This window comes from Cydia splendana, chromosome 6, assembly GCF_910591565.1.
Source record: "Cydia splendana chromosome 6, ilCydSple1.2, whole genome shotgun sequence".
NCBI classification, from domain to species: Eukaryota; Metazoa; Arthropoda; class Insecta; order Lepidoptera; family Tortricidae; genus Cydia; species Cydia splendana.
In genome coordinates this window covers 6,667,933-6,681,591 of record NC_085965.1, presented here as the reverse complement: position 1 = coordinate 6,681,591, position 13,659 = coordinate 6,667,933, and positions in this window count along the sequence as shown.

The window sequence follows — 13,659 nt, the reverse complement described above, 5'->3', positions numbered from 1 at the left end:
ACAAACTCCGGTTCAAATGATTATGCTCTCTCTTGTTCTTAATAAACAACCATTTATTAATGTTTAATTTTAGTTTAAAGTATATCGATTAGATAATATTTGCAGGCGAAAATATAATATCTATGTAAGGCCAAATAAGTGTGTAGGTAACATATTATCAAGGTGTTTCTTATAAAAAAATTCAGCCTAAGTATTTAGGTTTGCTCCCGACTTTCCTCCGCGTAGAACTCTAATAAAACCACACTCCTATTTAAGATTAAAACTGTATTTCTCCCGCTTGGGGGATAATCTTTGGGATAAAATTAATTCGTGTTACACTGTGTCTTTAAGCTTACTTTAGGGCTAGATCGATTTCTGTAAAATTGTCCCAAAATATCAGTCTATTCTAATAATCTTATTTTATTGTCGCCAGTCCTGACAGCGGGCCACGAGATAACGCAGCTGAAGGTGCCGCTGCATGCGGACCCGCGGCGCGTGGCAGAGCTCAGCTGCCACTTCCACATGGACGACCAGAAACTGCACTCCGTCAAGTGGTACCGCGACCTGCACGAGATCTTCCGGTACAACCCCTCGCAAAAGGTAAAGATTTCGGTCTAACTCTGTCAACCAATCAATGACACTTATTCTATAAGACAGAAGATGCGTTAGCACGTAAACCAATCAGTACGAATTTTTTTTTTTCGAGTAAATACAATTTCTAATAAACAGTATGAAATGTGTAATATTCGTTCGAGGAGAGCTGCGGTTAACAAACTGTCACTTCTTTGCGCCGTCTGTCCAAGTGGTTCTTTACGCCTAAGGATTTTATTACACTTCCATCCTTTGCTATAACTCGAGAACTTAACGGTGCTGAAAAGAAATTACTCTTAAATTTTTTAAATTACCTACTCAATTCTCTTTGGAGACTTATTTACATCTCTACAATTTTCATATCCAACTTACTAATAACTTGCTGCAAATTTGTGATTTATTAAAATTAGTTCTACCTGCAGCTATGCCCGAAAAGGATCCAATTATAAGTGGAACACCGAATTTGGTTCGGCCGGGGGAGCAAATGCTGCTAAACTGTTCGACGGACTACTCGCTACCGCCATCAGACATTAATTGGTACATCGACGACGTAATACAAAAGGTTGGTAAACAGTTAAGTGGATACGGGAGCTAAGATTTAATTAAATATTTTAGGTGGATATATCCGTCTTTCCAAGAAATCTAGGTACTACTACCCACAGGATACGAGAAAAATATGCAAAATTGGAATGAACATTCACTCTGTGTTCACACTGTTCATTCGGAGTGCGAGTGAAAGATGCCGAATGAAAATATCCAACACTGTTGGATTTTTTCACTAATGAATTCATTTTTCACTTTTGGTTCATTTTATGTTCACATGTGTCACTTTGAGTGAAATATGAATAATAAAACGCGAAAATGAACACAAAATGAACCGTCTGATCCCACCTTAACGGAAGTGGCTCCTAAAACTAGTGCGATAGGGACAACGCCAGGTTAGGCGAAAAATCCTGCGTAAAAACGAGGTTTCGTACTCGACTGTTTCCTCCTCCTAAACTTAACCAAATGTAACGAAATTTTGAAATCTAAATGGTGATAAAATTATCTGTATCAGACTGTTTTATTTTTTAGGCTAATTGATGTCCGTTTTGAACACTAAACTCACTTTGCGGCCTAGTAAACTAGGCCTTTTTTGCGAATATTTGAACTGGTCTAGCGCATTTAAAACAAATACGTCGGCGTCACGGAAATCGCACACCCACCGATTTTTGTTTTAAGCGAATATAGCTCTTATCATATGTATTATACCCTCACAATATATACATCATTTAAAAGCACAATTAATAAGCATTAAAACATGAGTAAAGCATTTTTGGGAAAAATAATAATAATCACGAAATTACGGCGTTCTGAAAGAACACCTACAATACGCGTTGTAAGGGTCGCTAGTTGCGTTACCTTGGATAGGTTTAAAAGGGGGGGTAAAAGTGGAATATGGGTCATTCGGTATCCAGAGTTCACAGAGGTCACACCGGAACAGCTGGAGAAAGAAAACACCCCAAGAAAATGGATACCACGGAAGCAGAAGCAGCTCAAGCAGTAGCCCTGGTGGAATCAGGAATGACGCAGTCTGCGGTTGCTCGGCAACTCAACATAAGCCGTTTCCGAGTTCTCCGAGCAGTTCATCGATTCCAGAGGACTAGAAGCTTCACCAGGAAGCCTGGATCCGGAGGACAACGCTGCACTTCCGAAAGAGACGACCGCTTTATTGTGTCGACGTCTTTGCGGAACCGTTTCTCCAACGCTGTCCAGCTGCAGCAGCAGCTGCAAGCAGTTCGGAGAACGGTGGTGAGTGTCTCTACAGTAAGAAGAAGGTTGCGGGAGAAGAAGATCTAGCCCCATAGAGCGGCTACGGGTCCCAAATTGACGGCAGAGCATCGGCGAGTCAGACGTGAGTTTGCTCGCGAACACAAGGATTGGACGGTCGACCAATGGAAGGCTGTCCTCTTCTCCGATGAGACCAGGGTGTGCCTGTTCTGCAACGATAGGCGCAGAAAAGTGTACAGGAGGCAAGGGGAACGTTATTCACAGGCCTGTCTTGAAGAAACCGTCGGATACGGAGGAGGATCCTGCATGTTCTGGGGTGGCATTTCCCTCGCCGGCAAAACCGAGCTCGTTTGTGTTTCCCGCACTGGTGGTGGTCGAGGCCAGGGATCCATGACTGCTCATCGGTACATCACAGAGATCCTGGAGGACCATGTGGTTCCATACGCCGAATTTGTCGGTCCTGGATTCACATTCATGCAGGATAACGCCCGCTCCCACACAGCGTTGATTGTTCGGGACTACCTTGATCAGGTTGGGATCACCGTCATGCAGTGGCCAGCAAGGAGTCCGGACCTGAATCCCATAGAGCACCTTTGGGATCAGCTAAAACGGAAGGTGCGGTCACGTAATCCTGCACCTGCGACCCTGGAACAGCTTCGAGATGCCGTCATTGAAGAGTGGGATGCTATTCCTCAAGAATACGTCGTGTCTCTCGTGAGGTCCATGAAGGCTCGCATGGAGGCAGTCATTAAGGCCAGAGGAGGCAACACTAGGTTTTAAGTTTAGTTTTAGGCATTTGTATTCCGATATTTGTTGATTTTATTGTGTTTTAATTTGTTGATTTTTTTGCATGAATATACGATTTTTATTTCTTATTAAAAAAGGTGCCTTTTTTTTACTCTTTAGTAACTATTGCATTGTTTTTAAATGAAGGGTTAAATTCTCTTTAAAATGATCCCACACACTCATACTTTACCTTCAACAACATAAGGTTTATAACGGCTTGAAACAAAAATCCGTGGGTGTGCGATTTCCGTGACGCCGAGTGTATATCAAAAAAAGCAAAACAGTCCGGGACAGTTATTAATAATTTTAATCTGTGTTAAAAAATAATTGCTCTAGCTTCTAAAACCACGGAGGAAACAGTCGAGTACGTTTGTATGGAGGAAATGACCACTCCTCTTGCCTCTTAAGCCTATATATGTACAATGAGGGCCATCGCTCCCGGGGAACGTATTTACCCTGTTACAAAGTGACTATTCTGCTAATGAAATTCAGAATAGCAATTCAAAGGGGCCAATATAAACTCTAAGCACTATTGTAAACAACTGAAGCGTTTATTGAATTTATGCTGAGTTTGTCTGCATTTGCAGCTTTGAAATTCTATCATCTCGTACAAACAATAGGCATACATTCACATTCGTAGTTTTGATTTGTATCACAAACAATTACACAAATACACAGTCGTAATGGGTATGCTGTTGCTGGTGGCCATTTTATAGGAATGTTGAACACAATACGGAATGGTCTCCATGAGCGTGTAACATTAATGGTATTCGTATTTGATTCCCACAAGCTTCATACTGACGAATCGTTTTGACGTTTCAAATAAGTTTTTGGCAAAAATTTCATTTTTGGTGCAAGCTTTTATCGCTGACTGTACTTTTCTTACGACAGACAACTAATACTCATCGAGACAATTCTAAAAACCCCAAACAAAATTAGGTTGCGTTATTTCATCACAGAGTTCCTTTGTCCACCTCCTGTCTCCGTCATCAGATCAGCTCGATGGTGCCATAATATTGCATTGTCATCCAATTTATCCACGCATGCAAAATTTCAGCTCAATCGGACACCGGGAAGTGGATCAAATTTAACTTGCAAGATTTGATTACAGACAGACAGACAACGGTCAGGTGAAAGTAAATAAAAGCTTGTAATAAAAGCTTGTAATAATAAAAGTTTTTGGCAAAAATTTCATTTTTGGTACAAGCTTTTATCGCTGACTGTACTTTTCTTACGACAGACAACTAATACTCATCGAGACAATTCTAAAAACTCCTAACACAATTAGGTTGCGCTGTTTCACCACAGAGTTCCTATGGCCACCTCCTGTCTCCATCATCAGATCAGCTCGATGGTACCATAATATTGCATTGTCATCCGATTTATACATGCATGCAAAATTTCAGCTCAATCGGAAACCGGGAAGTGGGTCAAATTTAACTTGCAAGATTTGATTACAGACCGACAGACAACGGTCAGGTGAAACTAAATAAAAGCTTGTAAAATAGTTATTTGTACAACAAGAGATCAAAGTTTGATATTTCTTCGAGTGCTTATTTTGAGTCCCGTGCAAGCGAAAGATTCTATAATATATAATCTAATTTAGAATCTTGAGCGTAGTAAGGGACTCAAAAGCGCACGAGATGTAAATAACTTTGATCTCGTGTAGTACACAAAATTTTTCACCTGAGCAGTGAGAACATACCTATTAGACAACTTGAAAAATGTAATCCTTCTTCATCACTTAATACCTGCACTCATGTTTTCAGATATACAAACGATGAAGTTTAATTACCGCAATCGAACACAAAAACAAAACGTAATAATAAATTTCAGTAAAATAATATGGAAATAACGAACATCAACGGACACTTCAATCGCCAACTTTTTTTTTGTAAAAAAAAAAACTTTGTAAGATACGGTCCGAATTGCGGATACGTACTATTTGTCAACTATGGTAGAAATTCTTAAAAGTAAAGTAATTAATTTTGCGTGATAATCTGTGTATTTTTTGAGTTCATTATTTTAATTGTACAATAAAATACCTAAAATATAGTATTTTATCAAATCTTAAACTTTATTTTTATGAATTAATTATTAAGAATTCATACTCGTACGTGGTTTGGAACGATGCGGTCTGAAGTTTTCGGGGGTCTATTATAAACCCTCAATATACCATTGAATGTCGTTTTAACTTTTTTTTGTCTGTTTCTTTTTGCTAACAGTGTGAAAGGGACAGAGATAATAGAACCCAAGTATCTCGAACTTGTATTAGACCCCGCATGTTGAAATGACATTTGACTATAAAGGTCACTTGAATGTCATTTTGCCTCATTCAGTGAGCAAAATCGCATTTTGCTCACTGTTTTTAAGAAGCAACGTACCCTTGTTCGAGCTGTTGAGGTGAAAATATTCATATTTATCTGATTTCACTTACAAGAATCCAGCTTTGGTCCAAGATACTTGGTACTGAATAATTAGTAGTATAACGTCAAAGAAAATTTATTCCTATCGAAGGTTTGATTTTCTTCAAAGCTATTCTACACAGGACACATACCTACATAAGCACTGTTGAAATGAGCGAGAGGCTAAAGCGGGAATACTAGCAGAAGTAATGCGGTAAAGTGCATGTGCCTGTGCTCTTCATTGAGACTTCAGTTTCAATTTCCCAGTGCTCTTGTTAGGATCAATCTGCTGAGTATCGGCTTTATCGGGTTAGCAAGGTATTTGGTAGGTATTGAAGAGATAACTAGCGCCAGCATAGGTTTGCGTGCATGCGGCCCGCGAGCCTCCCTGGCTATTTTGTATGTACCTAATATTGACAAACGACAATGTCTGCTAAAATCACAAATATTACCGAAGTGCGGCCCGCGTCAACTTCGTTAACTACTATGTGGCCCTTGGCTGCTAAACGGTTGCCGACCGCTGGGATAGACCATAATAATTTTTTTTGTGTATTTGTATCCGTATATTTTTTATATATTTTATTATATATTTTTTTATGTAAATCGACATTAAGAGACCATATACATCTCTAAGTAATTGTAATACGTTAGTTACGTTAGTGTGAATTGCTAGTTGCAGTTAGTTGTATTTTATAAAATTGTTGATGTATTGTTATTATTTTTGCTTGTATGTGAATTCAATGTTGACGTGTAAAAGTGCCCTTGTGGCCTATTTGCTGAATAAATGTTATTCCTATTCATGCGCCATATGTAAAATAGTTCGACCAACCAACCCCATTTTCAACTCATGTTGTACACCCACGAGCAATGCCTAGTCGGTTGTGATCTCTAATTTATTAATTTGATTTTTGGACAATTAATTAAGAATTCTAGATAGTCTCAACGATTACGGCGACTTAAATTAATTGAGATCACTCCGCCATTTTGATTAATGTTTCAACTGAGATACGGATTCAAAGAGTCTTAGAATTACTTTATGATTAAAAAGGTCTAATTGTATATTAAGTTGAACTTCTGATCTTAGTTTTCATAAAGCATTATTCGTTTAATAAATAAATTTAATAAAAAAAAAATATGAATATATAAATGAAGAATATTAAAAGATTTGATTACATTATAACTTGTTCAGAAATTCGTAGGTATTCAAATTTGGAAGATAACGACCGTCTTATTTGACGTGAATCTGTTATCTTAATAAATGAATTCGCTTCGCTGACTAAGTGATTGTCGAAATCAAATTAGATTCTATAGGTATACCTACAAAGATTTTTTTAGAATCAGCTGATGATCAATTTCACATAGATTTAGGTAAATACATTGCCAAGATACAGTACCGTAAAACGGGGTCAACAGAAATCGCGGGGTGAATAGAGAAATTTTGAACTTTTTCTTTCAAGTTGTTATATTTAAAAACGTACATCTCTAAAATTAGATTTTTTGGTATGCGTAATAGTAGACTATTTATTCTCTACATTGATACCAAAAGAACTTAATCAAACTGCCTAAAAGTTAGATTTTTTTGACTCTAATGTAAGGTTTCGCCGAGGTAAGAAATGAAGCCTTTCTGAACTTTGTTCTAGCGGTAAATGTTTTGAAATTAACTAAGTAAAAGTTAGCTAACCTGGTAATATAGTATCTGTAGTACCTAAATAATACATAATATCACTAATTTTCTCTATAATAAACCATTTTTTTGCAAAAAACCAATAACAAGCAAATTTACGTGATAAAGGGGTCAGTGGACACGCATATGGGGTGAACAGTTACGCCATAGGGGGTGATTAGATACAACAAAGGGGTGTAAAGACACGCCTTGGGGGTTAAAAACACGAAAAAATAATTTTGTGTCAAATAGCTGTTTAACAGATATATATACCATTTGCCAATATAGTATCCACATAATAATGACCAAATTCGATGCCTATGACAACTAAAACTTAATATTTCTATTCACCCCTTTCTTGTGTCTATCGACCCCGTTTTAAGGATATGGAGAAAACAGGTAGTTTTCTTTGATTTTCTTGAATTGGGTAGGTAAAAATTTATTTCACAAATGCAAAATTGAAGAACTAATCAAAACTCAAAAGATTATATCAAAATTATTACTTTTATCATTTGGATTATTGGCGAAAATCGTCCTTGAAGTTGAAAATCGTGTCTTTTCACCCCGTTTTACGGTACGAAATTGCCTATTAGGGTAGAAACATTACATATGATACTCGTACTCGTACGTATATTTCAAATAAATTGTTAAAAGGCTTATGTTATGTGTTATGTTATAAGGATGTCACATTATACACAGAACTAATTGCTATTAAAAGGCCATAGTCGGTTTTCCATAGTAAGTTGGCCCTTAAATCAATTTGATTCGGGTTTTTTTTGTGAGTACCTCTTAAGCTGAAGGATATTTTTGCTGAGTATCAACATCCTACTAGTGACAGTTTTTGACAGTTTTTGATTTTATAATTTTTTTTCTTTAATGTATTGTTTTTCGGGATGTATTCAAGCGATTTGTTTATTTTTTTTTAATAGTGTTAGTCTTTATTTAGGTATGCATGGATACTCAAAAGACGAATACCAGTTGTCATATAAAAAAAAAGAAACAAGTCAAAAACTGTCACTAGTAGGATGTTGATACTCAGCAAAATTATCCTTCACCATAAGAGGTACTCACAAAAAAAACCCAAATCAAATTGATTTAAGGGCCAACTTACTATGGAAAACCGACTATCATTATGGCCTTTGCAAACAAATCAGTTTTATCTATCTCGTTTAAAAAAGATCTGTAGCTGGAAGTTGCTCGAGCGTACCCCACTATAGCTGAAAATCAATCAATCAATCAGTCAGTACCTAGTCCTGGTTGTAAGTAACAAGGAGAAATTCTTTGCCACTTCATTAAGTAATTCTTATCAAATCGTACCTACGTATTATTCAAACGGCAACAAAGTATTTTTTAAGGTAGTATACTATGGTCTATGAATGTTGTTGCAGGCCGAAGCGTGGCAGCTAGTGCTTGCAATCTGGATATCCGGATATTCGTTTTATCCGGATATCCGTCCATTTTACTATCCGGATTTAGATGAGTTTGATATCCGGATAAAACGAATAGTTCGAATACCGTTTATGACAAAATATCATTCAAATTTTTGAAAACGATTTCAAAAACGTTGAAAATTATAACGTAAACGATGTCGGTTGATTTATTTATTTACTTAGATACATTTTTACGGTATAAAAACTGATTATTTAAGTATTTCTCCTTGATTCCTTGATTGTCGTCAACTCCCTTATTTTTTTAAATATTTGGGAACAATCTTATGCAGATCGACCTAGCTCCGTAAAACGTACAAAGTAATTTTCAATGTACTTGTACCGTGTTCCTGTCAAACACGCTGCGCTACATTATTGTTAGCGTCTGAATACATTATTAAATAAACGTGCGAAAAGAACTAAAATGGGTCCAACGGAGGAGAGCTTCGGTTGATATTGAACTGCCGAACGAGATGCAGTAGCTGTTTAGCAGATATGATACGAAAGTTTTAGCATTCTGCATTTGAATAAATCTGTAATGAAAGCCTTGACTGACCTTAAATGCAATGTAATATCTCAGCAGTTAGAAGACGTATTCGATTCTCTAAATATCATCAAAACCACGGCCAATACCATATGTCAATAAGACGCCAATTTCTTAACTGAAGAAGACTTTGACCATAATTATACATAAATAAATTTCATGGTTGTAAAATTTTAATGAATTAAACGTCAAATATCTTGTGATCATCTGAAGTCACTTAAGAAATGAATTTGGCAGCGCAGGGTGCCAATATTAAGCGGAGGGTTGAAGTATCTCCATAAACTATATATTAAAAAAAAAATTGCCGAAGGTTGATTGTCATGTCACAGTAAAGCTTCAGAGAAAAAATTTACCAAGTGAATTTCGGACAATAAAATTTCGACGAAAAGGTAGAACTCCTAAAAATACCTTAGCATTTGCTGTTACGCAACCTTTTATACGTAAAATTTGATTCTTTTACATTTTTTATAAAGTTCGTGTGAGTTTTGTTAAATAAAAAGCAAGTATTCGAATTATCCGTTTTATCCGGATATCCGGATAGTAAAATTATAAGTATTCGAAATATCCGGATACAAAAAATGGACGGATAATGCAAGCCCTAGTCGTGGCGCGTGCTGCGCGTGAGGGTGCCCGCCACCGCCAGTGGCGCGCTGCGCGTGCGATGCGAGTCCGTGCTGCAGGTGAGTCCATGTAATCTGAGGGCCTACCGTGAACCACGTTCGACGTGTTGCCTCCCTGTCACACTTACGTACGAATTTACAAATAGGACAGAGAGGCAACACGTCGAACGTCGTTCGCGGTAGGCTCTCTGCATTGTAATGTAACCCGAGGGCCACGGAACGCACGATTGACTCTGGCGCTGACCGCCATTGTTTTAATCCTATGACGGTCGTCGTCAGCGTCGAGCGTGAGTTTCGTAGCCGAGGCGGCGAGGTGTAACATAGACACGAGGTTCTTCTAGAGTATTTATTTGTATTTTCTGTGGGCAGGTGGATCCGCCTGTGTTGCGCGAAGCCAGAGCCGTCATCACCGTCTCACAGGACATCACTCGAGGACGGAGCTCTCTAAATACGTTTCTAATAAAGGCAAGTAGTCCAATTAGGTAGGTCCAACTTCGAGAAAGAGGTCAACCGCCGAATCCAACTCGGTTGGGCAGCGTTCGGGAAACTACGTAATGTCTTTTCGTCCGACATACCTCAGTGCCTCAAGACGAAAGTCTTTAATCAATGTGTGTTACCAGTGATGACTTACGGCTCCGAAACGTGGTCTTTCACTATCGGCCTCATCTCAAAACTCAAAGTCGCTCAACGAGCTATAGAGAGGGCTATGCTCGGAGTTTCTCTACGTGATCGAATCAGAAATGAGGAGATCCGTAGACGAACTAAAGTCACCGACATAGCCCACCGGATTAGCAAGCTGAAGTGGCAATGGGCAGGCCACATTGCACGCAGAGAAGATGGCCGATGGGGTCGAAAAGTGCTCGAGTGGAGACCACGGACTAGCAAGCGCAGCGTAGGACGTCCACCCACAAGATGGACAGACGATCTTGTTAAGGTCGCCGGAAGACGCTGGATGCGGGTCGCTTCCAACCGGCACGTATGGAGGTCCAAGGGGGAGGCCTATGTTCAGCAGTGGACGTCTTATGGCTGAGATGATGATGATGAAAGGTATGTGAAATTAAAAAAGCCAGGAAAAAAATCTATACCAAATGATTTTAAATGCATAATTACCCTATTTAACTTCGATTCAATAATTCTAAAAGGTAACTTAGGGCTGATTTAGACGATGCGTGAACTCGCATGCGAGTCGCATACCATTGGGGGTTTTGATCGGTCGGTTGAATTGGACGTCACGTAACTTAACAGTCCGCAATGTAACTAAAATCGCATACGAGTTCGCGCGCCGTCAAAATTAGCCCTTATTATCGATAGCTATTGAGAAAGATTTTCTCTAAAATGCAAATAATCAAACCCCTTCTGAGTTAAGTGCCTTCTAATTTTTTATGATTTACTGTTTTGATACACTGGCCCCGTCCTATCTTCATGGCACCTCCGTCTCACCGGGTGCAGCTGCGGATGCGGCAGAGCGAAGAAAAAGGGCTAAGTACAGCCGCATCGGCCAAGAATATAGCTTTACCCCTTTTGGTGTGGAAACACTCGGCCCATGGGGTCCCAGTGCCCTGAAATTTTTCGGAGCGATATCAAAGAGGCTGGTGGTTGTGACTGGGGACCGTAGGGCTGGCAGCTTCCTCGCACAGCGCATAAGCATTGCAATTCAGCGTGGTAATGCTGCCAGCGTCTACGGGACCTTGCCGAGGGGTGATTTTTTTATTGTAGTTTAGGTTTAGGGATGTTTTATTTTTATTAATTTAGAATAATTAGGTATTTAACTTTGATAGTGTTCATGTTCAACTATGAGTCAGCCAGGTGCGGCGCCGTCAACGCCTGCGGCCTCGTTTTCTAAACTTTCAACTTGGGAATACGAAATTAATATTTATTTAGGTTTGCACAACTTTAATATGTACGTACTTTGTTTGTAATTTATGGTAGAGTTCTGTCTAAACTATGTGCCTCTTCTGTCACTTGATTAGAATATTAAATTAATTTAATTTAAAGGACGAAAATGTTAGCTTAAACTAAATTAAACACACTATGTAGAACTTTAGCGTAGGCAGTTGCTTTCTGGTCACCCGTTGAATCATCACAGGCCTTTGCTTCTATAGCAGACGATTTATGCATTGCTGTTAGACAAGTATAGTGACTGTTGGAGGCCGATGCGTGAGCGGCACGACCTCCCACATTCTTGGCACTCTTTAAGAATCTTTCCTTTAATTAAATAAGACCAATGGCTACTTTTTGTTTCAGGTGGAAATTTCTACGTGAATGTCAAAACGGTAATAACCATTTGGGTTTTTACTTTTATATCAACGCTATGAGCTTAAACGATATAGAATTATCCATATGGGGTGATATTAGCACATAAGTGTACAATGTACATGCAGTGGCGGATTTGCAGTCTTTGCCGCCCTAGGCCCCAGGCCCTGTAGCGGCCCCTTTCTCAGCACCCATCATACTGACTACATTTTGAGTTATTTCTTGTTGTCATCAGCGAATTTTTTGTCACAATTTGCCGCCCCTAATATCTTGCCGCCCTAGGCCCGGGCCTACTTAGCCTTAGGGCAAATCCGCCACTGTGTACATGCATCACTTTTCTTGACGTGAATAACAAATTTGCAACATAGGGCCATAGAACAATATACTGGTTGAGAAAGAATGTATATGACCTAATAAATTCAACGAAATTATTAAATGTAGACGACCGTAACTGCTTAAATAGGTACTTAAGTATCAATGGAAAAAAATATATTTTTTGTACATTTTATTCTAAACTATAAAGATCAGTGAATATAAACTACTTACATAGGTACTTAAGTCCCTACTTAAAATGTATATATATATATAGCACATTTACATAAATAACCAAGATGTTTAGAGATTAATCTACGTAAATATTTGTTGGTTTCTTAGAAAAGTTATATTTATTGGTTGTAACATATAATAAAAAATATAAGTACATAGGCATTGATGTAATGGCTGTGTTTTATTTAAGATAACGTCAATTCTTGTCACCATGTCTTGGAAAATATACCTACTGTACAGTTACACAAAATTGTTGTCTTGGTTAGATTAATAGCAATGAGGAAATACGTAGGTAAATAAAGATACCTATACATACAAATGTGTTTTCTTCTTGGTTATTCTTGACACGTGGCACCAGCCAGGTTTAACCGGTTAACACCAGGTTAGTGAGATGGTGCAAGTGGCGCTAAGACGAATAATAATGATACGAGTAGTATCATCGGATAGGCTTCCGAATTAAATTACCTCTGAAACTGTAAACCTATTGAAATGCTCGAATAAAAATGTTATTACGGTTTTCTCGCACTGAATACCGCCAATTAGAAGTAAAGATAAATGTATTTATTTCGAAGTAACTTAATATTCCGTCCGTATTCAACCTGTAGCTGGCGATTTCACTTTGTAGCGGGGTTTTAACAACACCGTAAAATATTATACAGGGTGTCCCTAGCCATTAGACAAAGCCGAAATGTACATATGCATTAGGGTATTTAGAACCAGTATAAAAAGTATCATAACAATCGGTGTAGCGGTTACGAAGAAATTAACAAATTACGTTTTTTTTTACTTTGGAGCAAACTGTATGTGTTAGTAGCTCCTGAGGTAATAAATAGTATGAAACCTTCTTCGACCGTTTTGATTATCTTTTTTATTTATGACATTAATTAGATTCTGACTTTTGACAAATGTCATCATTGCCGCACATTTTCAAACAAATTGTCAAAAGCAAGACAATGATTAATACAGTATGTTTCTTTTTGTTGTCGATTATTGGAAATAACTTTTGTTTGATATTTTTTTTTTATCTTTTGTTCTAATTACAAAAATATTACCGTTAGAGCATTTCTGAGAAATA